Here is a 24856-nt window from a genome sequence, read left to right as displayed (position 1 = left end):
CTCTGCAGCCACTCTTCAGTGTGAGATATTAATGCAGCATCGTCAGCAAAGAGGAGTTCCCTGATGAGGACTTTCCGTACTTTGGTCTTCGCTCTTAGACGGGCAACCTGCCACCTGATCTTGTGTGGAGGAAAATTCCTTCTTCTGAAGGGTTGAACGTCTGTGAGAGCAGCAGGGAGAAGAAGATCCCAAACAATGTAGGTGCGAGAACACAGCCCTGTTTCATGCCACTCAGGATAGGAAAGGGGTCTGATGAGGTGCCGTTATGCTAAATTGTGCCTTTCATATTGTCATGGAATGAGGTGATGATACTTAGTAGCTTTGGTGGACATCCAATCTTTTCTAGTAGTCTGAAGAGATCACGTCTGCTGACGAGGTCAAAGGCTTTGGTGAGATCTATGAAAGCAACGTTGAGGGGCATCTGTTGTTCACGGCATTTCTCCTGTAGCTGGTAAAGGGAGAACAGCATGTCAATGTTGGATCTCTCTGCTCGAAAGCTACACTGTGCCTCAGGGTAGACACGCTCAGCCAGCTTCTGGAGCCCGTTCAAAGCGACTCGAGTGAAGACTTTCCCCACTATCCTGAACAGGGAGATTCCACGGTAATTGTTGCAGTCACCACGGTCACCCTTGTTCTTATAGAGGGTGATGATATTGCCATCGCGCATGTCCTGTGGTACTGCTCCCTCGTCCCAGCACAGGCAAAGCAGTTTGTAGAGTGCTGGAAGTATAGCAGGCTTGGTACTCTTGATTATTTCAGGGTAATGCTGTGCTTCCCAGGTGCTTTTCTGCTGGCTCGAGAATGAATGGCATCACTGAGTTCCGATTTTGTTGGCTGCACGTCCAGCTCATCCATGACTGGCAGAGACTGGGCTGCATTGAGGGCGGTCTCAGTGACAACATTTTCCCTGGAGTACAGTTCTAGGTAGTGCTCCACCCAGCAGTCCATTTACTTCCGTTGGTCAGTGATTGTGTCCCCTGATTTAGATTTGAGGGGCGCGATCTTCTTGATGTTTGGCCCAAAAGCTCTCTTCATGCCATCATACATTCCTCTGATGTTTCCGGTGTCAGAGGCCAGCTGAAGATGACTGTATAGGTGTTGCCAGTAGTCATTTGCACAGTGCCTGGCTGTTCCTTGTGCAGCGCTTCTGGCTGCTTTAAGAGCTACGGATGTTAACTCACTGGGGGCTTTCTTGTAGTTCAACAGTGCAATGTGCTTAGCGGCTATGACAGGTTCCAGCTCTTCAAAGTGTGATTGAAACCAGTCTGCATTCTGCTTCACACGTTTGCCATAGGTGATCATAGCTGAGTCATAGATGGCAACTCTGATGTGGGCCCACTTGGTCTCTGCATCCCCTGTCGGTGTGTTTTGAAGGACTTTATCAAGTGAATTTAGAAACTTACGTAACAGCTGTGGATAAGAAATTCTGCTAGTGTTGATGCGCGGGCGGCCCTTCCGTTGGGAGTGATGCAGCTTCTTTGGTTTGAGTCTAACCTTGCTGCAAACCACACACTGCACACCACACACATCCTTGTCCACTCAACACAGTATTAGACTGGCAGTGAAGGAAGCTTGTCTGCAGCTTGCTGTGAAATGGCATGAGACTGACATCTCTTGGTGTGAAATAGAACTGCAAGAGGGAAATCGATTGATAATAAAAAGCAAGGTGGGAGTGTAAGCTGTGAGGGGGATACAAAGGGCCGGATTTTATTTGGTTCACTCCCCCCGAGATTCCGGCCCTGCTCCAATTCTGGTCTTTTGAGCATCGCTGATTTTTATCGCTCCACCGCTGGCAGCTGTGCCATCAGCTGTCCAGGCCCGAAGCCTGAGATTTCCCTCCCTGAACTCTCCGCCTCTCGACCTCTCTTCCCTCCTTTAAAACACTCATGGAAGCCTACTTCTGTGACCATGCTTTTGGCCATCTGCTCTAATACGGTCTTGTGTGGCTTGGGGTCCAATTTTGCTTTCCGACACTCCTGTGAAGTGCCATGGGACGCTGTATTACGTTAAAGGTGCTCTACAAATTTACACACAAGTTGTTGTTGTTTTTGGTCTGGAATGTATTGCCTGAGAGAATGGTGGAAGGAGACTCAATCGTAAGGTTGAAAAGGGAATTTCGATAAATAGTTGAAAGGAAATGAAAGAGCTGCCACAGGCACGATGGGCCGCCCTGGTTGTGGATGTCGTCGTCATCCTTCCTTCTACGTGAGATGATGGACGTGCAGCAAATCCATTGGTGATGGGATAGTTTCCCATGGTGCACTTTGTCCGATAGCTGAAGAGGTCAATCTGTGAGAGGCAGGTTCTTCCACAAGTGACACATATGAGGTGGGATTATCAGGTGTCGCTGTTTTCCATGTTGGCACCTGCTGTCAAGCTGCTATAGTCACTGATTGTCATGGTGACGCACACACCAGTCCAGGGGTAATATCACCATTTCCCTCTGTTGTTGGCCAGTGTCTCCCATGTGTGAAAATCGATGTTTCGGGCCTTCATGTCCTGCTTGCAGGCATCCTTGAAGTGAGGCTTTGGGCATCCAACTGGTCTTCTGTCTCCGGCGACCTCCGCATACAGAATACCCTTGGGAATGTGTCATCTTCCATCCTGCGAACGTGCCTGAGCCAGCAAAGTCACCTCTGCTTGACGAGTGTGAGCATACTCGGGAGATTTGCTTTTGAAAGCATTGTTACATTTGTGATGTTGTCCAGTGTTTATTTGCGCAGTGTCTCACTGTCTTTTGCACAACTGCCTTGGCTAATTTCAAGTCATATAATGTTCTGGCTGCTGGTTTCATGTTGTGCATCAGATCGGTTCTGCTTTTTGCTTCAATAACAGATGTCATCTCTGCTGAGTAGGTGGGGAAGAGACAGTTGCCCACCTCCTTCTGGAATGTGTCTTTGCAAAGCAGGTGTGGAAAGAGATGCAGCGGTTTTTGTTGAGGTTCATCCCAAGGGTTAGTAAATTTGCGGATGACACGAAGGTCGGTGGAGTTGTGGATAGTGTCGAAGGGTGTTGTAGGGTACAGAGGGACATAGATAGGCTGCAGAGCTGGGCTGAGAGATGGCAAATGGAGTTTAATGCGGAGAAGTGTGAGGTGATTCACTTTGGAAGGAGTAACAGCAATGCAGAGTACTGGGCTAATGGGAAGATTCTTGGTAGTGTAGATGAGCAGAGAGATCTTGGTATCCAGGTACATAAATCCCTGAAAGTTGCTACCCAGGTTAATAGGGCTGTTAAGAAGGCATATGGTGTGTTAGCCTTTATTAGTAGGGGGATCGAGTTTCGGAGCCACGGGGTCATGATGCAGCTGTACAAAACTCTGGTGAGGCCGCACCTGGAGTATTGCGTGCAGTTCTGGTCACCGCATTATAGGAAGGATGTCGAAGCTTTGGAAAGGGTGCAGAGGAGATTTACTAGGATGTTGCCTGGTATGGAAGGAAGGTCTTACGAGGAAAGGCTGAGGGACTTGGGGTTGTTTTCGTTAGAGAGAAGGAGGAGGAGAGGTGACTTAATAGAGACATACAAGATAATCAGAGGGTTAGATAGGGTGGATAGTGAGAGTCTTTTTCCTCGGATGAGGATGGCAAACACGAGGGGACATAGCTTTAAGTTGAGGGGTGAAAGATATAGGACAGATGTCAGAGGTAGTTTCTTTACGCAGAGAGTAGTAGGGGCGTGGAACGCCCTGCCTGCAACAGTAGTAGACTCGCCAACTTTAAGGGCATTTAAGTGGTCATTGGATAGACATATGGATGTAAATGGAATAGTGTAGGTCAGATGATCGGCGCAACATCGAGGGCCGAAGGGCCTGTACTGCGCTGTAATATTCTAATTCTAATTCTAAAAAAAAAAGCAGCTCTGTAACACAGGAGTCTGTGCTCGACGGGCTGTTCCCAGGGATGCACAGCGAGATAAACATCAACTGCTGCTGGAGGACCATCAATTCGGTGAAAGACACTCTTTGGTCTGCCCGAAACTTGCTGGTCTTCCAGCGCAAAAAGTTGTCCACGACCGATTGTTGCAGACTGGCACATTCCAAGGTCCAGGACTGCGTGCTGAGGGACACACTAAAGCTTGGGGTAGCCGCTGCAAAGGCTCAATGGGGAAAGACCATTGTGTAAGTTCCTCCCGCCATAGTGAACTAAGGAACTGGACCCATGGGAAACCCCTCAGGCTGTATACACCAAATATGGTTTTGCTGCAAAATGTACATGGCAGGTAAAATGGAATGGAAGGGTTGTGAGGCAACTGACTCCTCTATTAAAGAAAACTGATTTATTTCACACTTTTTGAAATGTCATAGAGTCATGGAGAGATACAGCACTAAAACAGGCCCTTTGGCCCACCGAGTCTGTGCTGACCACCAACCACCCATTTACACTAATCCTACATTAATCCCATATTCCCTGCCACATCCCCACCTTCCCTCAATTCTGCGACCACCTACCTACACTCGGGGCAATGTACAATGGCCAATTTACCTATCAACCTGCAAGTCTTTGGCTGTGGGAGGAAACCAGAGCACCCGGCGGAAACCCACGAGGTCACAGGGAGAACATGCAAACTCCACACAGGCAGTACCCAGAACTGAACCCAGGTCGCTGGAGCTGTGAGGCTGCAGTGTTTTTTTCCAGATTTTTATGAATAAAGTATATTTTGGAAAAACAAAATTCTTAATGAAGTAGGTGCAGTCGATGGGTGCACCTCCTTCACTATCTTTCACCGCCACCCTAACGGTGTTACGCACCCCCTGGCCTGGATCTCTGGTGTTGGTTGCAGCCATTTTTACTTGACGTTTTCCTGGGACAAGTACTAAATCCTCAACTGACAGGGAAACCACCACCACGGTAGATCTCCAATCCCAAAGGGAGAAATGCCCTAAATACGGTGCTGAAACCACCTCCCACACCCAAAAAAACACAAAAACAGCACCTGCATTATCAAACGCCACTGATCACGGTCTCTCCCCTGCCAGCTAAGTCCAAGCATTGAGGTGGAGAAGTGCATACTTGGAGCTGCGAAGAAACGAGCACGAGTGTTTATAGCAAAAAATAATTGGGAGCTGAAACACTGTCCAGCAACAGCTAGTAAATTCTATTTTTGATTCATATAATCAGTGGTGAGCGCAAAAGCTGACCCCCAACAATCACAAATTCGGCAGTTGAGTATCCCACATTTGAAGACATCGCAGGCATCAGCAAACCCACAGGACAATAGGTTAGCCTCATCCTGGGAGAACTTTTTTCTTTATTTCCAAAATATACTTTATTCATAAAAATCTGTAAAAATTACATTCCCAAACAGTTTAAAACAGCATTAAGTCAAAAAATACAAACAGTGCAAAGGTGATCAGTTTCCTTCTATACAATCATGAGTTGCCTCACAACTCTTCCATTTCATTGTCATTTTACATTTACAGCACACAGAATTTTCCCGATACAGTTCGAGGGATTTCCCATGGATCCAGCCCCTCAGTTCAGCTTGGTGGGGGGACCTTACACTGTGGCCTTTCCCCATTGAGCCTTTGCTGCGGCTGCCCCAAGCTTAAGTGCGCCCCTCAGCATGTAGTCCTGGACCTTAAAACGTGCCAGTCTGCAACATTCCGTCACAGAAAACTCTTTGCACTGGAAGAGCAGCAAGTTTCTGGCAAACCAAAAGGCATCTCCCGCTGAATTGATAGTCCTCCAAGCAGTTGATATTTGTATCAGTGTGCATCCCTGGGAACAGTCTATAGAGCACAGACTCCTGTGTTACCAAGCTGCTTGGAATAAACCATGACAAAAACCACTGTATTGCTTTGAACTTTTTTTTTTTTTCCAAAATATACTTTATTCATAAAAATCTGCAAAAATTACATTGCCAAACAGTTTCAAACAGCACCAAAAAATACAAACATTGCAAGGGAGATCAGTTTCCTTCTATACTCTCATGAGTTTCATCACAACCCTTCCATTTCACTATTGTTATGCCAATTACAGTTTCACATTTACAGCAAAAGAAAATATCAACAAAACAGTTCGAGGAGTTTCCCATGGATCCAGCCCCTCAGTTCAGCTTGGTGGGAGGAACCTTACTTTTTTTTTTATTTCCAAAATATACTTTATTCATAAAAATCTGTAAAAATTACATTGCCAAACAGTTTCCAAACAGCACCAAAAATACAAACATTGCAAGGGAGATCAGTTTCCTTCAATACTGTCATGAGTTTCTTCCCAACCCTTCCGTTTCACAATTGTCATGTCAATTACAGTTTTACATTTACAGCAATTGAGAATATTAACGATACAGTTCGAGGGGTTTCCCATGGATCCAGCCCCTCAGTTCAGCTTGGTGGGGGAACCTTACACTGTGGTCTTTACCCATTGAGCCTTTGTTGCGGCTGCCCCAAGCTTTAGTGCGTCCCTCAGCACGTAGTCCTGGACCTTGGAATGTGCCAGTCTGCAACATTCGGTGGTGGACAACTCTTTGCGCTGGAAGACCAGCAAGTTTCGGGCAGAGCAAAGGGCGTCTTTCACCGAATTGATAGTCCTCCAGCAGCAGTTGATGTTTGTCTCGGTGTGCGTCCCTGGGAACAGCCCGTAGAGCACAGACTCCTGTGTTACAGAGCTGCTTGGGATGAACCTTGACAAAAACCACTGCATTTCTTTCCATACCTGCTTTGCGAAGGCACATTCCAGGAGGAGGTGGGCGACCGTCTCTTCCCCACCACAGCCAACGCGGGGGCACTGTGCGGAGGGGGCGAGACTTCGGGTGTGCATGAAGGATCTGACGGGGAGGGCCCTTCTCACCACCAGCCAAGCTACGTCTTGGTGCTTGTTTGAAAGTTCTGGTGATGAGGCATTCCGCCAAATGACTTTGACGGTCTGCTCGGGGAACCATCCGACAGGATCCACCGTTTCCTTTTCCCGTAGGGCCTTGAGGACATTCCGTGCAGACCACTGCCTGATGGACCGGTGGTCAAAGGTGTTTTCCCGCAGAAACTGCTCCACGAAGGATAGGTGGTAAGGCACGGCCCAACTGCATGGAGCATTCCGCGGCAATGTGCCCAGGCCCATCCTTCGCAACACCGGGGACAGATAGAACCTCAGCACGTAGTGACACTTGGAGTTTGCGTACTGGAGATCTACACACAGCTTGATGCTGGAGGACCATCAATTTGGTGATAGACACTCTTTGGTCTCCCCGAAACCTGCTGGTCTTGCAGTGCAAAGAGTTGTCCACGACCGAGTTTTGCAGACTGGCACATTCCAAGGTCCAGGACTACGTGCTGAGGGGCGCACTAAAGCTTGGGGTAGCCACTGCAAAGGCTCAATGGGGAAAGACCACTGTGTAAGGTCCCCCCGCCATAGTTAACTGGGCAGCTGGACCCATTGGAAGCCCCTCGTGCTGTATACACCAGATATGGGTTTGCTGTAAAATGTCCATGTCAGGTAAAATGGAGTGGAAGGGTTGTGAGGCAACTCACTCCTGTATTGAAGAAAACTGATTTCCTTTGCACTTTTTGGAATGTCAACTTGGTGCTGTTTTGAACTGTTGTATAATGCATTTTTTACAGATTTATATGAAGAAAGCATATTTTTAGGAATAAAAACCTGGGGATTCATATGCATAGTTCTTTGAAGGTGGCAGGACACATTGAGAAAGTAGTTAGCAAAGCATATGGGATCTTGGGCTTCATAAATAGAGGTACTGAGTACAAAAGTAGGGAAGTTATGCTGATCCTGTATAAATTTCCAGTCGGTCCACAACCAGAGAATTGCATCCAGTTCTAGTCAACACACTTTTGGAGGGATGTGAGTGTCCTTGAGAGGGTGGAGGAGATTTACCAGAATGGTTCCAGACATGAGGGATTTTAGCTGTAAGGTTGGTTTGGAGAAGCTGGGGTTGTTCTCCTTGCAGCAAAGGAGATTGAGGGGAGATTTGATAGACATGTACAAGATTATAATAAATATGACAGGTTTAGATAACTTACAGGGCGATGGGGATAGAGCGGGGGAATGGGACTGAATGGATTGATTTACATGGGCTTGATGGGCAAAATGACTTCCTGTACTGTAGTGACTCCAGGACTCAATGACTCTCTCTCCTTCTCTCTCTCTCTCTCTCTGTCTATCGCTTTACCTCTCTCTGCCTCTCTCTCTCTATCTCTCTTTAGCTGGTCCTCTAACTTTCTATCGCACTCTCTCTCTCTCTTTTTTTCACACTCACTCTCTCCATTACACACATATTTGTCAATCACATGTCAAAGAAGGAAGCGTAATGAAGGAATGTCTGTGCCCTTGAAAATGTTTCCAGCAGAATAGTTAAATGTTTAAAGTTTCTGTTGGGAGTTTGACCTGAGATGGTGAGACACAAGGATGTGAGGTTATTAAAGTCTTCACCAAATGTAATAGGGAATAATTTTCTTCACTGGTGAACCCAAAGGAACAAATATGGCACAAGAATGAGAAAAGTCAGAGGATTGAGAAACATCCAATGGTTCTTCACATATACAAGTCAGCAGACCCACAGAAAAACAGTAGGTTGAGAGTTCAGATCCAGTGATAGACTTGACAAATATCGAGCCAGTGCTTTATTCTTTATAAACGTGACATCTGTCCACTTGGCTATTGCACCTCGTCTCGATGTATCTGATAATACTGATACTATTTGTATTCCACAGTTGCTTTGAAATCACAGGCAATATAAATGGATTGGGAATGTCAATGGTCAGGAACCATCAATGGATTGGGAAAGTCAATGGACTGGAAAATATCAGTGGATTGGGAAATTCTATAGACTGAGTTAGATCAATGGATTGGGACAGTTCAGTACATTGTGAAACATCAATGGATTAGGAAACAGGAATTAAAGGGACAGATGGAGTTCAACCTGGAAAAGTGTGAAGTGATTCATTTTGGAAGGTCGAATTTGAATGCAGAATACAGGCTAAAAGACAGGATTCTTGGTAGTGTGGAGGAACAGAGGGATCTTGGGATCCATGTCCATAGATCGCTCAAAGTTGCCACCCAAGTTTGATAGGGTTGTTAAGAAGGCGTATGGTGTGTTGGCTTTCATTAACAGGGGGATTGAGTTTAAGAGCCGCGAGGTTATGCTGCAGCTCTATAAAGCCCTGGTTAGACCACACTTGGAATATTGTGTTCAGTTCTGGTCGTCTCATTATAGGAAGGATGTGGAAGCTTTAGAGAGGGTGCAGAGGAGATTTATCAGGATGCTGTCTGGACTGGAGGGCATGTCTTACGAAGAAAGGTTGAGGGTGCTGGGGCTTTTCCCATTGGAACGAAGAAGGATGAGAGGTGACTTGATAGAGGGGTACAAGATGATGATAGGCATAGATAGAGTGGATAGCCAGAGACTTTTTCCCAGGGCAGAAAGGGCTATCACCAGGGGGCATAATTTTAAGGTGATGGAGGAAGGTTTCGGGGAGATGTCAGAGGTAGGCTCTTTACACAGAGAATGGTGGGTGCGTGGAATGCACTGCCAGCGGTGGTAGTGGAAGCAGATACATTAGGGACATTTAAGTGACTCTTGGATAGGTACATGGATGATAGTAGAATGAAGGGTATGTAGGTAGTTTGATCTTGGAGTAGGTTAAAGGTTCGGCACAACATCATGGGCCGATGGGCCTGTACTGTGCTGTACTGTTCGATGTTCTATGTTCCAGATGAAAGGATTGCATTAATTAATGGATTAGAATGTGGAGAGGCAGGAGAAAATGATGCCATTTTAGGGGGCCGGGGGTTAGTAGAAACAGACCAGGTCTATTTTACTCTCTATCTCATTCCTTTCTTCTATCTGGCTCATTATCACATCCTCTCTCTCTCAGAGCGGTGGGAATCACTGGAACCCACACTTGTTGCTCAGGTTGTTTGGTTCCGGGAAAATACAAGGTCCACATCAGATTGACAGGAAAGATAAATGTGATTCAGAGCCAATCATATTCCTTTTGGTGATGTGTGCTCAGCCTTGTTCTATCAGCAAAGGCAGCAGGAAATGCAAATCCTGAAGAGTTTTGATAGAGTGAAGAAGGAGAAAGTGTTGCCAGTGACAGAAGGGTCAGTAACCAGAGGAAACACATTTAAAGTAATTGACAAAAGAATTAGAGTTGTGATGAGGAGATTGTTTTTTCAGCAGTGTGTTGCTCTGGTCTGGAATGCAATCCTGAAAGGTCAGTGGAAGCAGATTTAATGTTAACTCTAAATGGAATTGTATAAATACCTGACATGGAAAATATAACAGGACAATGGGGGAAAGGACAGGAGTGCGGGATGTGGGATTAATAGAATAGCTCTGTTAAATATCAAGCAAATGCACAGTAATAAGGTTGAGTGCTTGGACCTCAGTTATTTTCACTCTATCAATGGCAGAGAAGGCTCGAGGGACCATGTGGCTACTCCTCATGTTCTTCCCAGTGTCCAGGATAAAGTGTAACATCACACTGATTTCCAGATGGCCAAAACAAATGCAACGGACATCTTTTCTGTTAACATCACATTTAAAGTGAGAAACTAATCATAAGGCACAGACGAGGATTGAACCCGTGATATTCAGTTTACGAGACTGACGCCTTACCACTTGGCCACCATGCCTTGTGTTAACAAACACCTGAGGCTCCAGAGGAGGATTTGTGATTCTTTTTCAGTTTGGTTGAAACAGCATCGAGAAACATGCACAGAAATAAAGAGGGATTGTGGAATGGGAAACAGATCAGCCTCATTTACATCATCAGCATCATGAAATCTTCATTCAGACGTTCCATTCTCATCCTCAGCTTTTCTCACATCTGTACAATAATATAAGAGTGGACATTGGGTTGTTACTGGGCTGATTATATAAATAGACTATGTGCATCATCACAGGAAGTGATGTAATATAATCTGTCCGGCACCTCATGGAGAGTTGTCGATGAAACCTTCAATGCAAGATGTGTAGAGTAAACTCAGGTTATTTTAACCGTCAGATTCTTATAAATTGTGTACTGAGCCTTGACAGATATCAGAATATTATATGGGGGCCACAGTAAACCAAAGCAATGATGGAGAAATCTTTGCCTGTACCTTTGAAAAGGTCACTGGACTGAACCAAGCCGAGGAGTGGCCGAGATGGTTCCGGAGGTTTGCAAGGTATCGTACTGCATCGGGTCTCGTGCAGAAGCCAGACATGGAGCAGGTCAGTACACTATTGTCTGCCATGGAGGGAGTGTGTAGGCTACGTGTGAAGAAGTTATTAAGGCACTCAAGACCTATTTTAATTGAGGAAATAAATGTCATCGTGGAGCCAAAGTTAAAACGCTGCATTTGCTGACAATGCAACCACCAGGTGACGCTGTACTAGCACATGCGCAAATGCAGCCTCTTCCACTGAAACGTCACTGTCTGTGACATTCAGGCAGCTGCCAGGATTAAAGATGGAGCTACTCAATTTATCACAGAAAACAACTTAGACCCAAAAATACCCTCAAAGGTTGCCATCGCCGCCTCCGTCCCACCCCCAATAGTCCCCCGCGACCTCTTGTGCATTCGCCAGTTATATAGTACCAAGTCATCTTAATTCACCTAAAGTGAATTACTTTCGGAGCAGTGACTGTCACTTCATAAGCAAATATGGCACATATCTACACAATGGACATGTTTTGGTTGATACTCGGAGAACGTTGCGCTGTTTGAAGTCTCATCAGAAGGACAGCACCTCTGACAGTGCTGCACACCCTCTGTAATTCAGTGAGGTTTCATAGAGTCAGAGAGTTATACAGCACAGAAACAGGCCCTTCGGCCATCGTGTCCGTGCCGGCCATCAAGTACCTGTCTATTCTAATCCCATTTTCCAGCACGTGGCCGTAGCCTTGTATTCTGTGGCGTTTTGAGTGCTCATCTAGATACTTCTTAAATGTTGTGAGGGTTCCTGCCTCCACCACTCCTTCAGGCAATGTGTTCCAGATTCCAACCACCCTCGAGGTGAAACATTTTTTCCTCAAATCCCCTCTAAACAGTGCCATCCCATTCTCCGGACGATCATTCCCTGCTTCCCCCCATCCCACTCTCTGACTGCTCACTCCCCGCTTCCCCCACCACCACCCCAATCCTGCTCTCTGGCCGCTCACACTCCAGGCCATGGGCTCTGCCGCTTCCCTCCTCTCGGCCACTTGCTCCAACATTGCCCCATCTCCCCTCGGGGCTCGCCTTGCTTTATCAGGTGGTGCGGTGAAGAATGATCGAATGTTGGAGCGAGAGGCCGAGAGGAGGGAAGCAGCATGGCTGAGAGCTAGTGTCTGGAGGGACGTGGGGGGGAAGCGGGGCGTGACTGGACGGAGAGAGGGCAGTGCGGGGGTGGGGGGGTAGCAAGCGGCCGGAGGGCGCGGGAGCAGGGTAGCGAGGAGCGGGCAGCGAGCGGCCTGGAGTGAGTGGCTGAGAGGGGGTAGAGAGTTTTCCTGCGCATGCGCCACTTCGTCCTGGAAGACGTAGGCTGAGCATGCGCAGCATCTCAGAGCGCAGGAGACTGTTTGTGCATGTGCGCAGCTTGGAGCGCTCTGATGACGTCGGCTGGCCGCTGCATTGTCAGGAATCACTTTGAATTTAATAAGCGTACCAAACAGAAAGGGGAGAGTATTCATTCATTTATCAAAAACTTGAACAAAGTCACGGAGGTTTGTGAATACGGCAACTTAAGAGAAGAGCTGAATGGAGACAGGATTGTGTTCGGGGTATTAGACAACACCCTTTCAGATCATCTACAGTCCAGGGCTGATCTCACATTAACGAAAGAGTTTCAATTGAGCAGACAAACAGAGGTTAGAAAGTTTAACCAATCCGTTGTTCGAGGGGACAGGGAGAGTCTGATCTCCAGAGTTGCAGACTCAATTGAATTTGTTCAGAAAACAAAAGGAAAAATTAGTGGTAAAAGACAAGAAAGACGGGAAGAGCATCTAGTGGTAGCTGCAACCAATTGCAGACGGTGTGGCTGAGAGAGACACAAGTGGGAAAACTGCCTCGCCAAAGAAGCTGAGTGTTTTTCCTGCAGAAAGATGGGACACTTTCAGTCAGTGTGTGGCAGTAAAATACCAGCACTGAATATAATTAAAGGGAAATCCCCAGAGAGCAAAAACATTAATGAAGTACAGGATATCCAAAGTGTGGAAATACATTTTTTAGGTGAAATCCAGGAAATAAAGTGAGAGTTGCTGGACGACAGAAATTCTGAAATATTTGAAGATAGATGTAGATAGATTCTTGATAAACAAGGGGGTGAAAGGTTATCGGGGGCAGGTGGGAATGTGGAGTTGAGGTTACAATCAGATCAGCCATGATCTTATTCAATGGTGAAGCAGACTCGAGGGGCCGAGTGGTCTACTCCTGCTCCTAATTGGTATGTTTGTATGTAAGAAAACATGTTCTAGATACAATGAGAACTATCATTTGTTTGGAATTGGATTTGAAACCCCCTTTTATCAAAAGGTGATAGAGCTTTAATTTTTCTACAATTAACAGACAAATCCTTGTGGAGTTAAGATTGACAGAAATAATGGGCTGGATTCTATAGAGCCCTCAACGTCGAGATCTGTGGTGGGGGTGGGGTGGGAGCCGCCTGAAGATGGCCCCGGATGAGGCCCGCCATGGACCTCAACGCCGGCAGGGCCTGGCTCGATATTGCCTGCGACGGCGAGGCGTTGTGGGGGACCCCCCACCGCTCGGCAACGGGACCACAAACCTGCATTAATTATTATCCCATCACTTCCTGATATCCAGCTGCGATCTTCAGCCCGGTGACTGGCACTGCCGTGCCTTCATAGCCCCATCCGGGGAAATGAGGTGCAACACTGGTGTGGAGGGGGGAGAAGGTAAGTTTCTCAGTGTGGGGGAGGGGGGACGGAGTCAAATTAATGTCATGGGTGTAGGGGATGGTGGGAAGGGTTATAGTTTACAGTTTGTGCAGTTTTGGGCGGAAGGTCAGATGGTAAAGGTAGGTTTTGGGAGGGAAGGGCAAATAATTAATTTAACTGTTATTGGGGGGATGGGAGAGAGGCAAAAGCAATGTATTTATTTCATTTCATTTAATCTTCCTTTAAATATTTTCCAGTAGGACTAACAGCCCTTTAAAAATGGCTGACACTCCAGCACAGTACGAAGGCAGTGCTGCACTATCAGAAATGCTGTTTTTCAGGTGAAACAGAAAACTGAGGATCCCTCTGCCCTCTCAGGTGGATGTTAAAGGTACCATGGCACTATTTCAGAGAATAGAAGGGGAATTATTTCTGGGGTGCTGGTCATTGTTTAACCCTGAATCAACATCACTTAAACACAGATTATCTCGTTTTTATCACATTGTTGTTTCTGGGAGCTTGCTGTGCGCACATTGGCCACCATGTTTCCTACATGACTACAGTGACTACACTTGGAAAGTCCTTCATTGGCTGTAAAAGGCTTTGCAACGTCCTGTGGTCGTGAAATGCAAGTCTTGCTTTTTCCATTGTTATCAGTGTCATTGTGATCAAAAGATCGGATGCGTGAACACAAAGTTTAAATCAATTTTGATTAAAATAATGTAAAAGCATCTAGATTCTTGCACTGTACTTAATAATCTCCATCTTCCTATCCTTACAGAGTGCAATGTCATCGACCCTGAAATTGATTCCAGAATCTCATCGGATCTTAGACTCATAGAAAGTTTAAGGCACAGAATGAGGTCACTTGGCCCTCAGACAATTTCAGCCCAGTTCTGATGAAAGGTCACAGATCTGAAACGTTAACTCTGTTTCTCTCTCCACAGATGCTGTCAGACCAGCTGAGTATTTCCAGCATTTTCTGTTTTTATTTCAGATTTCCAGTATCTGCAGTATTTTGCTTCTGTGTTACTTTGAAAGTTAAAACTGAACCACCTGTCTCCAATTCACACTGGGGTCTCCCATGAAATGATTCTGCAAATATTGATATAATGAATACAGATTCCGACACAGAGCTTCCTGTGGGGAATTGGGGATATGAAAACCAGCAGACTCTGCAGGAATTTCCACTGGGAGCACAAATTCACAAAATCTACCTTTTATATATCGATTCATTTTGATTGTCCTTCTGGAAAATTATTTTGCAACAATTTAAACATCAACCCACAGCTCCATGACTGGGCCAATTATGAGGTCATCCTCTGACAGGTCATGTGACAGCTGGAGCCACAAGACATCAGAACCAGATTTGTGACTGGATTAAAACCCGGAATCCTGTCCCAATGGCTTTTCAAATAAAGCTGTTGCTGTTTAAAAACACAGCAGTTAAACTTTCTGCCTGACCATGAGGGGAGCTAGGGAGAAATTGACAAAACTCAATCCGTCAACAAAATAGTTCAAAAATCATTCATATCGAAATCATGTGAGGATTTATATGCAGTAGAGAAACAAGCAGAATACAGAAAGTACAGAGGAGAGCTGAAAAAGGAAATGAGATCAGCAAGAGAATGTATGAGAAAAGATTAGTGGGTCACATAACTGGGAACACTGAAGTCTTTTACCAACATATGGACAGTCAATGAAAGGGTGGGTCAATTAGGAGATCCTGTGGAGGCAGAGGGTGTGGCTGAGGCACTAATTAAGTATCACAAAATAAGCGGATGCTGCAAATGTCACAGTAAAGGAGGAGGAAGTGAAGAAATTGGACAGGATGAAAATAGATAAAGAGGAGACAATTACAAGGTTGGCAGCTCTCACAGTAGAAAAGTCACCCAGTTTGAATGGGTTGCATCCTGGGTTGCTGAGGGAAGTAAGGGTGGAAATATCAGAGACACGAACCACAATCTTTCAATCCTCCTTGAATATGGGAATGTTGCCAGAGGACTGGAGGATGCAGGTAAGCTTGGGTAGTTCGATCTTAGTTTAACTTGACCATTTTTATAATGTATCCATTGTAATAACTAACAAGGTCAAGAAAGCCATTTTATAATTAACACATGACCAAAGGAGCCATTTTGTGTTCAGTGCTAATGTGCCGTGAAGAGGACACTATTTGTGCTTAAACATTAGCACAACACGGGAAGAAACGGTTACCGATTATAAGCTCTCACTCAATTGGTGCAGAGTATGAGCACCAGGGGTTACTTCTGACAGTTGAAGAGATCATCGCATCTCATTGGATAGCTACCACCCACTCAAAGCTGGGTAGCCCCCAATCAGTTAGGTGCTGTCCTGCCACAACCTGCTTGCTTCAATGGGTGCTTGGAGTTTAGAGAGTCATCTCTCAACAGGCGGATCGATAATCAATGCACCAAGAAAAACAAGCTCAACAAAGAAGACACCAGTCCTTCGCATCACAAGCTGGAATGTGAGGACCATGTGTCCTGGCCTTACTGACACCCTTCTGCAGGTTGATGACACACACAAGACAGCTTTGATGGACAAAGAACTCACAAGGCTCAATGTGGACATTGCTGTGCTGCAAGAAACTAGACTCGTCCAAAGTGGATCCCTCAAAGAGAAACACTACACCTTCTTCTGGCAGGGGAAAGCCCAAGAGGCAACTCGTGAGCATGGAGTGGTTTTCACAGTAAAAAACACGCCACTTGAGATGAGTGAACCAGCCACAGTAGGCTCAGAGAGACTTCTTACTCTTCACTTGTCAACAAGCGTGGGCCCAGTTAATCTCATGTGCATCTATGTCCCGACACTCACCTCCACCCCAGATGTCAAGGATCAATTCTCTGTGACACTTGATACTGCCATCAGTAGAATTCCCAGCACTGAGGGACTGTACCTTCTAGGAGACTTCAACACAAGCTTGGGTACTGACTACACAGCTTTGCCAATGTGCATAGAGCACCAGGGGATTGGCAAGATGAATGAAAATGGACAGAGGTTGCTGGAGCTATGCTGTCACCATGGATTCTGTGTGATGAACAGCTACTTCCAGGTCAAGCTGTGCCACAGGGTGTCCTGGAGACATCTGAGATCACGCCACTGGCACCAGCTAGACCTTATCATCACCAGACATACCACCCTCAGCAGTGTCCTCATCACTCGCAGCTATCACAGCGCTGACTGTGACACTGATCACTCCCTGGTGTGTAACAAGGTCAGGCTTCAGCCAAGGAAGCTTCATCCATCCAAGACGAACGTCGTCCTCAGATCAACACTTGACGAACCACTGATCCAGAAAGGACCCAGGAGTTCCTCAACATCCTCGATCAGGCTCTTTCAGACAACAATGCTCAAGGGCTCAGTGCGGTGTCAAAGTGGAATCATCTGTTAACAAGCAGATGGAAAGGTGAGTGGAGCATTACCTTAAACTCTACATAACGGAGAATATTGTCATTGAAGTGGCTCTCAGTGCCATTCCAGACTTCCCTGTCATGGAGGAGCTGGACAGTGACCCCACCACAGTGGAGCTCAGCAAAGCCATTGACCATCTTGCCAGTAGTAAAGCCCCGGGAAATGATGGTTTTCCACCTGGAATCATCAAGAGTGGAAAAGCGGTTCTACTGCAGCATCTCCATGAACTTCTGTGTCTCTGTTGGAAGGAAAGATCTGCACCTCAAAACATGCGTGATGCAAACATTGTCACCTTGTACAACAATAAGGGGGATTCGCAGTGACTGCAGCAATTAGCGAGGCATCTCCTTGCTAAGTATTGTGGGGAAGGTCTTTGCTCGCATTGCTCTGACCAGATTGCAGACCCTGGCATCACACATCTATCCTGAGTCTCAGTGCAGCTTCAGAGCTGGTAGATCGACAGTCGACATGATTGTCTCACTTCGGCAGTTACAGGAGAAGTACTGTGAACAGTACAGACCACTCTACATTGTCTTTACATATGAACATACGAATTAGGAGCAGGAGTGGGCCACTCGTCCCTTCGAGCCTGCTTCACCATTCAATAAGCTCATGGCTGAACTGATTACTCACATTTCCATCTACCTCCGATAACCTTTCACCCCCTTGCAGATAAAGAATCTATCCATCTCTCCCTTAAAAATATTCAAATACTCTGCTTCCACCGCCTTTTGAGGAAGAAAATTCCAAAGACTCACTACCCTCTGAGGGGGAAAATTGCTCCTTATCTCTGTCTTAAATGGGTGACCCCTTATTTTTAAACAGTGACCCCTAGCTCTAGATTCTCCCACAAGGGAAAAGTCCTTTCCACATCCACCCTGTCAAAACCCCTCAGGATCTTGTATGTTTCAATCATGTCGCCTCTTTCTCTTCTAAACTCTAGTGGATACGAACCCAGCCTGTCCAATCTTTCCTCGTAAGACAGCCCACCCATTCCATGTATTAGTCTAGGAAACCTTCTCTGTACTACCTCCAATGCATTTACATCCTTCCATAAATAAGGAGACCAGTACTGTACTCAGTGTTGCAGAAGAGGTCTCACCAATGCCCTGTATAGCTGAAGCATAACCTCCCTACTATTGTATTCAATTCCCCTGGCGATAAATGATAACATTCTATTAGCTTTCCTAATTACGTGCTGTACCTGCAGACTAACCTTTTGCGATTCGTGCACTAGGACCCCCAGATCCCTCTGCATCTCAGATCTCTGCAATCTCTCACCATTTAGATAATATGCTTTTTTATTCTTCCTGCCAAAGTGGACAATTTCCCACTTTCCCACATTATACTCCATTTGCCAGGTCTTTGCCCAGTCACTTAACCTATCTATATCCCTTTGTAGTCCCCTTATGTCCTCTTCACAACCTACTTTCCTACCTATCTTTGTCATCAACAAATTTAGCAACCATACTTTTGGTCCCTTCATCAAAGTCATTTCGAGAATTGTAGAAGGTTGAGGCCCCAGCACAGATCCCTGTGGAACACTCGTTACTTCTTGCCAACCAGAAAATGACCCATTTATGCTGACTCTCTGTTTCCTGTCAGCTAGCCAATCTTCTATCCATGCCAATATGTTACCCCTGACACCATGAGCTTTTATTTTCTGCAATAACCTTTGATATGTCACCTTATCCTTCTGGAAATCGAAGTACAGTACATCCACCGGTTCCCCTTTATCCACAGCACATGTAACTCCCTCAAAGAACTCCAATAAATTGGTTAAACATGATTTCCCTTTCACAAAACCATGTTGACTCTGCCTGATTACCTTTAGTTTTTCTAAATGCCCTGCTGTAGCATCTTCAGTAATCGCTCCTAACATTTTCCCTAAGACAGATGTTAAGCTAACTGGCCTGTCGTTTCCTGCTTTCTGTCTCCCTCCCTTTTTGAATAAATGAATTACATTCGCTACTTTCCAATCTAACAGAACCTTCCCGAAGCGAGGGAAGTTTGGAAAATTAAAACCAGCGCATCAACTATCTCACTAGCCAATTCAGGACCTGGCGACTTGTCAGCCCGCAGCTCCAACAATTTGTTTAGTACCACTTCCCTGGTGATTGTAATTTTCTTGAGTTCCTCCCTCCCTTCCATTTCCTGACTGACAGCTAATACTGGGATGTTATTTGTATCCTCAATAGTGAAGACCGATGCAAAGTATCTGTTCAATTCATCTGCCATCTCTTAATTATCCATTATTAATTCCCCAGACACACTTTCCATAGGACCAACACTCACTTTGTTAACTCTTTTCTTTTTAAAAAATTTTCGAAACTCTTACTAGTTGTCTTTATATTTCTTGCTAGCTTTCTCTCGTACTCTAATTTTACCTTCCTTATCAATCTTTTAGTCATTCTTTGCTGTTTTTTATATTTTGTCCAATCTTCTGACCTGACTCCCATCTTTGCACAATTATAGGCTTTTTCTTTAAGTTTGATAGTATCTTTAACTGTTTTCATTAAACATGGATGGTGAGTCCCACCTTTGGAATTTTTCTTTCTGGTTGAAATGTATCTATTCTGTGTATTCTGAAATTTTCCTTAAATTTCTGCCACTGCATCTCTATTGACCTTAACCTAATTTGCCAGTTCACTTTAGCTAGCTCTGCTTTCATGCCCTTATAATTGCCCTTATTTAAGTTTAAAATACTCGTTTGGGACCCACTCTCCTCTCCCTCAAACTGAATGTAAAATTCAATCATATTATGATCGCTACTACCTAGGGGCACCTTAACTATGAGGTCATTAATTAATCCTATCTCGTTGCACAATGCCAGGTCTAGTATAGCCTGCTCTCAGGTAGGCTCCAGAACTTATTTTTCCAAGAAATTATCCCAAAAACATTCTATGTACTCCTCGTCTAGGCTCCCTCTGCCCATCAGAATTTACAGTCTATATGGAGATCAAAATCCCCCATAATTATTGCTGTACCTTTCTGACAAGCTGCCATTATTTCTTTTTTTATACCCCATCCTGCAGTGTGGTTAATGTTAGGTGGCCTGTACACCACTCCCACAAGTGACTTCTTGCCTGTATTATTTCTCATCTCAACTCAAACTGCTTCTTCATCGTGATCTCCTGAACTTAGGTCATCCCTCTCTATTGCGCTAATACCATCATTACTTAACAGAGTTACCCCACCACCTTTTCCAAGCTTCCTGTCCTTCCTAAATGCCATGTCACCTCCAATATTCACATCCCAATCTATGTCGCCCTGCAGCCATGTCTCTGTAATGACTATCAGATCGTACTTATTTATTCTATTTGTGCTCTCTGTTCATCGGTTTTGTTTCGAAAGCTCCATGCATTCAGATACAGAGCACTTAGTTTTGTCCTTTTATTATTTTTGTAACCTCTAGCCTTATCTGTTGATTTACTCTTAGATGTGTCTGCTCTGTCCCTTCCTGTCACAGTCTCTTTATCATTTTTCATATTTATACCTTTCTCTCTTGCCTTGCCTCTCCTCCTTGATACACCATATCTTCCCAAATTTGATCCCTTGCCCCCACTATTCAGTTTAAATCCATCTCTACGTCCCTCGTTATGTGGCTCGCTAGAACACCGGCACCAGCACGGTTCAGGTGTAGACCGTCCCAACGGTACAGCCACCTCTTTCCCCAGTACTGGTGCCAATGCCCCACGAACCAGAACCCACTACAACCACACCAGTCTTTCAGCCGCACATTACTTTCTCTAATCTTATTTGTCCTATGCCAATTTGCACATGGCTCAGGTAATAATCCAGAGATGATTAACTTTGAGGTTCGCCTACTTAATTTGGTGCCTAGTTCCTCATACTGACTATGCAGAACCTCTATCCTTGTCCTGCCTATGTCGTTGGTACCGACATGGACCACGACAACTGGATCCTCCCCCTCCCATTGTATGTTTCACTCCAGCCCTGAGCAGACGTCCTGAATCCTGGATCCGGCAGGCAACACAGCCATCTGGACTCTTGCTCTTTGCTGCAGAGAACAGAGTCAATCCACCTTACTATACTGTCCCCTACTACCACAACGTTCCTTTTTTCTCCCTCTTTGAGCCGCAAACACTTACTGCAGACGTGTTTGCCCTGGATCACACTGGCATCCAGGAGCTCCCACATGCTGCAGCTGTGACACATCACCTGTCCTGTCATCCTTCACGTGTTTCAATTAACTACTTTAGTATTTTATTCAATTGTTTATTTTGTTGTATATTTTATTAAGCTTCCCACTAGTTTGTTTACTATTTTAAACATTAGGACTAAAATGGACCTTAATCTCTTACCAGATACTCATCAAACATGCAGCTTTTTCCAAACCAATCAACTACCTGCTTGCCTGTGATGTCACATCTCAACAGATCCTCACCAAACAGCTCCTTCCACAGCACTGAAACAAGAACCAAATCCTGTAAACTCACCCCAGCGGCTCTCTGTTTCCCTGCTCTCACTCTCCATTGTGATGTCACTCCTTGATTTTTTTTACCCCAGCTCTGCTCCTGCTGTGCTCCTCTCTCTCTCTGTCTCTGAGTCAGTGCTTTTGACACACTTGTTAACTCTCTGTTCCGTCGTGCTCTTCTGTCTCTGGTCCAAAATCTGACTCTGAGAATTCCAATGATTCACCACCGTCTGAGTGTAGAAATTCAACTCGATCTCAGTTTTAAATGGCCCACTCCTTATTCTGAGACTTGGTCCCCTGATTTTAGACTCACCAACCAGGGCAAACATCCTATCTACATCCACACTGTCACGTCCTATAAGAATTTTATCAGTTTCAATGAGATCACCTCTCATTCTTCGAAACTTTAAGGAATACAGGCCCAGTTTCCTCATAAGACAATCCCACCATCCCAGGGATTAGTCTGGTGACCCTCTGTTTCACTCCCTCTATGGCAAGTATATCCTTCCTCAGATGAGGAGACCAAACTATACACAATACTCCAGCGCGGTTTCACCAAGGCTCTATACAATTGCAACAAGACATCTTTACTCCTGTACTCATGACCCCTCGTGTGAAGGCCAACATACCATTTGCCTTCCTAATTGATTGCTGCACCTGCACAAGAGCTTTTAGTGTCTCATGAACAAGGACACCCAGGTCCCTTTGAACATCAACACTTCCCAACCTCTCACCATTTAAGAAATACTCTGTCTTTCTGTTTATTCCACCAAAGTGGAGAACTTCACACTTACTCACATTATATTCCATCTGCCATGTTCTTTCCCATTCACTTAGCGTCTCCAGGTTCCCTGGAAGCCTCTCTGCATCCTTCTCACAGCTCACACTTCACCTAGCTTTGTGTCATCTGCAAACTTGGAAATATTACATTTAATCCCGACATCCAAATCATTTATTTCGGTTGTTAACAGCTGTGGCTCCAACACTGATCCTTGCAGTACCCCAATAGTAACAGCCTGCCATCCTGAGGATGACCCGTTATACCTGCTCTCTGTTTTCGGTCTGTTAACCAATTCTCAATCCATACCAGTATATTATCTCCAATCCTATGTGCTCTAATTTTGTTTACTCACCTCCTGTGTGGGACATTACCAAAGCATCCACTGGTTCTCCTTTATCTGTTCTACAGGTAACATCCTCAAAAAACTCAACGGGTTTTTTCAAACCTGTTTTCCTTTTCATAAATCTATGTTGACTCTGGCCAATCATATCATTATTTTCTAACTGTCTAGTTATCACATCCTTTATCATTGGTGTATTCTTCTCCATGCTGCTATTGTACACTTTCAGTGACTCAGATGGGGGTGTTCACCTGTATATCAGAGCTGACGACAAGCTGTTCATCTTGGCAAGACTCCACTTGGACGTAGAGACTTGGACGTAGAGACTCCACTTTCCATCAAAACATTGACAACAGCACTTTGGAGGTTGTCAACAGCTTCACATCCCTTGGATCAACAATCACCAGCAATCTGGCCCTTGATGCTGAAATCAGCACCAGGATTGCCAATGCTGCAGCTGTCATGTCAAAGTTGAGAAGACGGGTGTGAACCGACAGCAAACTGACCGTAAATACAAAGCTCCACGTGTACCAGGCTTGTGTTCTCAGCACCCTCCTTTAGAGTAGAGAATCATCAACAACTTATACAAGCCAAGAAAAGCAGCTGAACAGCTTCCACCTCCACTGCCTCAGATGGATATTGGACATCTCCTGGCAGGACAGAGTGCCGAATGAGGAAGTACACCAGCGTGCAGGGATCCACAGCATGTTTGCCCTCTTGAGTCAGAGGCGGCTCTGTTGACTGGGCCAAATGAATGACAGTCACATTGCCAAATACATGCTCTGTGGTGAGCTTGCTAAAAGCACAAGACCAACAGGTCAGGGAAAAAATCAAGTTATTTGGAGAGGTTTGAGTTAATGAAGGAGAGTGGGCATGGATTTATAAATGAAAGTTCATGCTTGATGAATCTAACTGCATTTTTTGATAAACTATCTGAGAAAGTTGATGAAGGGAATGCAGTGGATGTTGTTTATATGGATTTTACAAAAGCATTTTATAAAGTACCACATAAAAGGGTGGTTAACAAAATTGAGGTTCATGGATTAGGAGGGTCAGTGTCCGTTTGGATAGGAAATTGGTTTAAGGACAGAAAACAGCGAGTCATATGAAATGGTTCTTGGTCAGACCGGAGGATAGTCGACAGTGGTGTTCCCCAAGGCTCAGTGCTAGAACCATTGCTTTTTTTTGCGACAGATTAATGACTTGGATCTTGGAATATCGAGTAGAATCTCAAAATATGCCGATGACACCAAACTTGGAGGAGTGGCAAACAGTGAGGATGATATGAACTGCCTGAAACAGGATAGTTATCGGCTAGTAGGATGGGCAGACAGGTGGCAGATGGAATTTAATAGTGACAAGTGTGAGGTGATGCATTTTAGCAGAAGGAATAGGGAGAGGCAATATATACTCAATGCTACAGTTCTGAAGAGTGTGCTGGAATAGAGGGACCTGGAGTACATGTCCATCATTCTTATAAGTTGGCAAGACATATTGCGAGAGTGGTTAGCAAAGCATGTGGGATCTTGGGCTTTATAAATAGAGACATTGAGTACAAAAGCAGGGTTGTTATGCTGAACTCTGGTTAGGCCCCAATTGGAGTGTTGCATCCAGATCTGCTCACCAATCTTTAGAAAGGATGTGCGGATTCTTGAGAGGATGCAGAGGATATTTACCAGAATAGTTCCAGGGATGGAGGGTTTTAGTTTCAAGGTTAGGTTAGAAAAACAGGGTTTTTTCTGCCTGTATCAAAGAAGATTGAGGGGAGAATTGATAGAGGTGTCGAAGGCTATGACAGTTTTAGATAAGTTGGCAAAGAAAAATTGTTCCCATTAATATTGGTACAAGGACTAGGGGATTCAGATTGAAGGTTTTGGACAAGAGATGCAGGGGGAATGTGCAGAAGAACTTTTTTACACAGTGATTGGTAATGATCTGTAACTCGCTGCCCCCGAGGGCGGAGGAAGTGGAGACAATCGTTGGTTACAAAAGGAATTTCGATGGGCATTTGAAGGAAATAAATTTACAGGTCTCGGGGGATCGAGCAGA

The 24856-nt window shown here is 45.2% G+C and overlaps 1 non-coding gene across 1 annotated transcript; it reads right to left on the bottom strand.

The window, feature by feature from the left end:
* Positions 1–10517: 10517 nt before the first annotated feature.
* trnat-cgu (transfer RNA threonine (anticodon CGU)) lies at positions 10518–10589 on the bottom strand. Its single transcript has one exon. It is a non-coding gene; the product is annotated as a tRNA-Thr (tRNA).
* Between the last annotated feature and the right edge of the window lie 14267 nt (positions 10590–24856).

The sequence above is a fragment of the Heterodontus francisci genome, unplaced genomic scaffold, assembly GCF_036365525.1.
Source record: "Heterodontus francisci isolate sHetFra1 unplaced genomic scaffold, sHetFra1.hap1 HAP1_SCAFFOLD_58, whole genome shotgun sequence".
Lineage (NCBI taxonomy): Eukaryota > Metazoa > Chordata > Chondrichthyes > Heterodontiformes > Heterodontidae > Heterodontus > Heterodontus francisci.
Note: the sequence above shows the minus strand (reverse complement) of the source record. Positions and strands in the feature narration are given on the sequence as shown.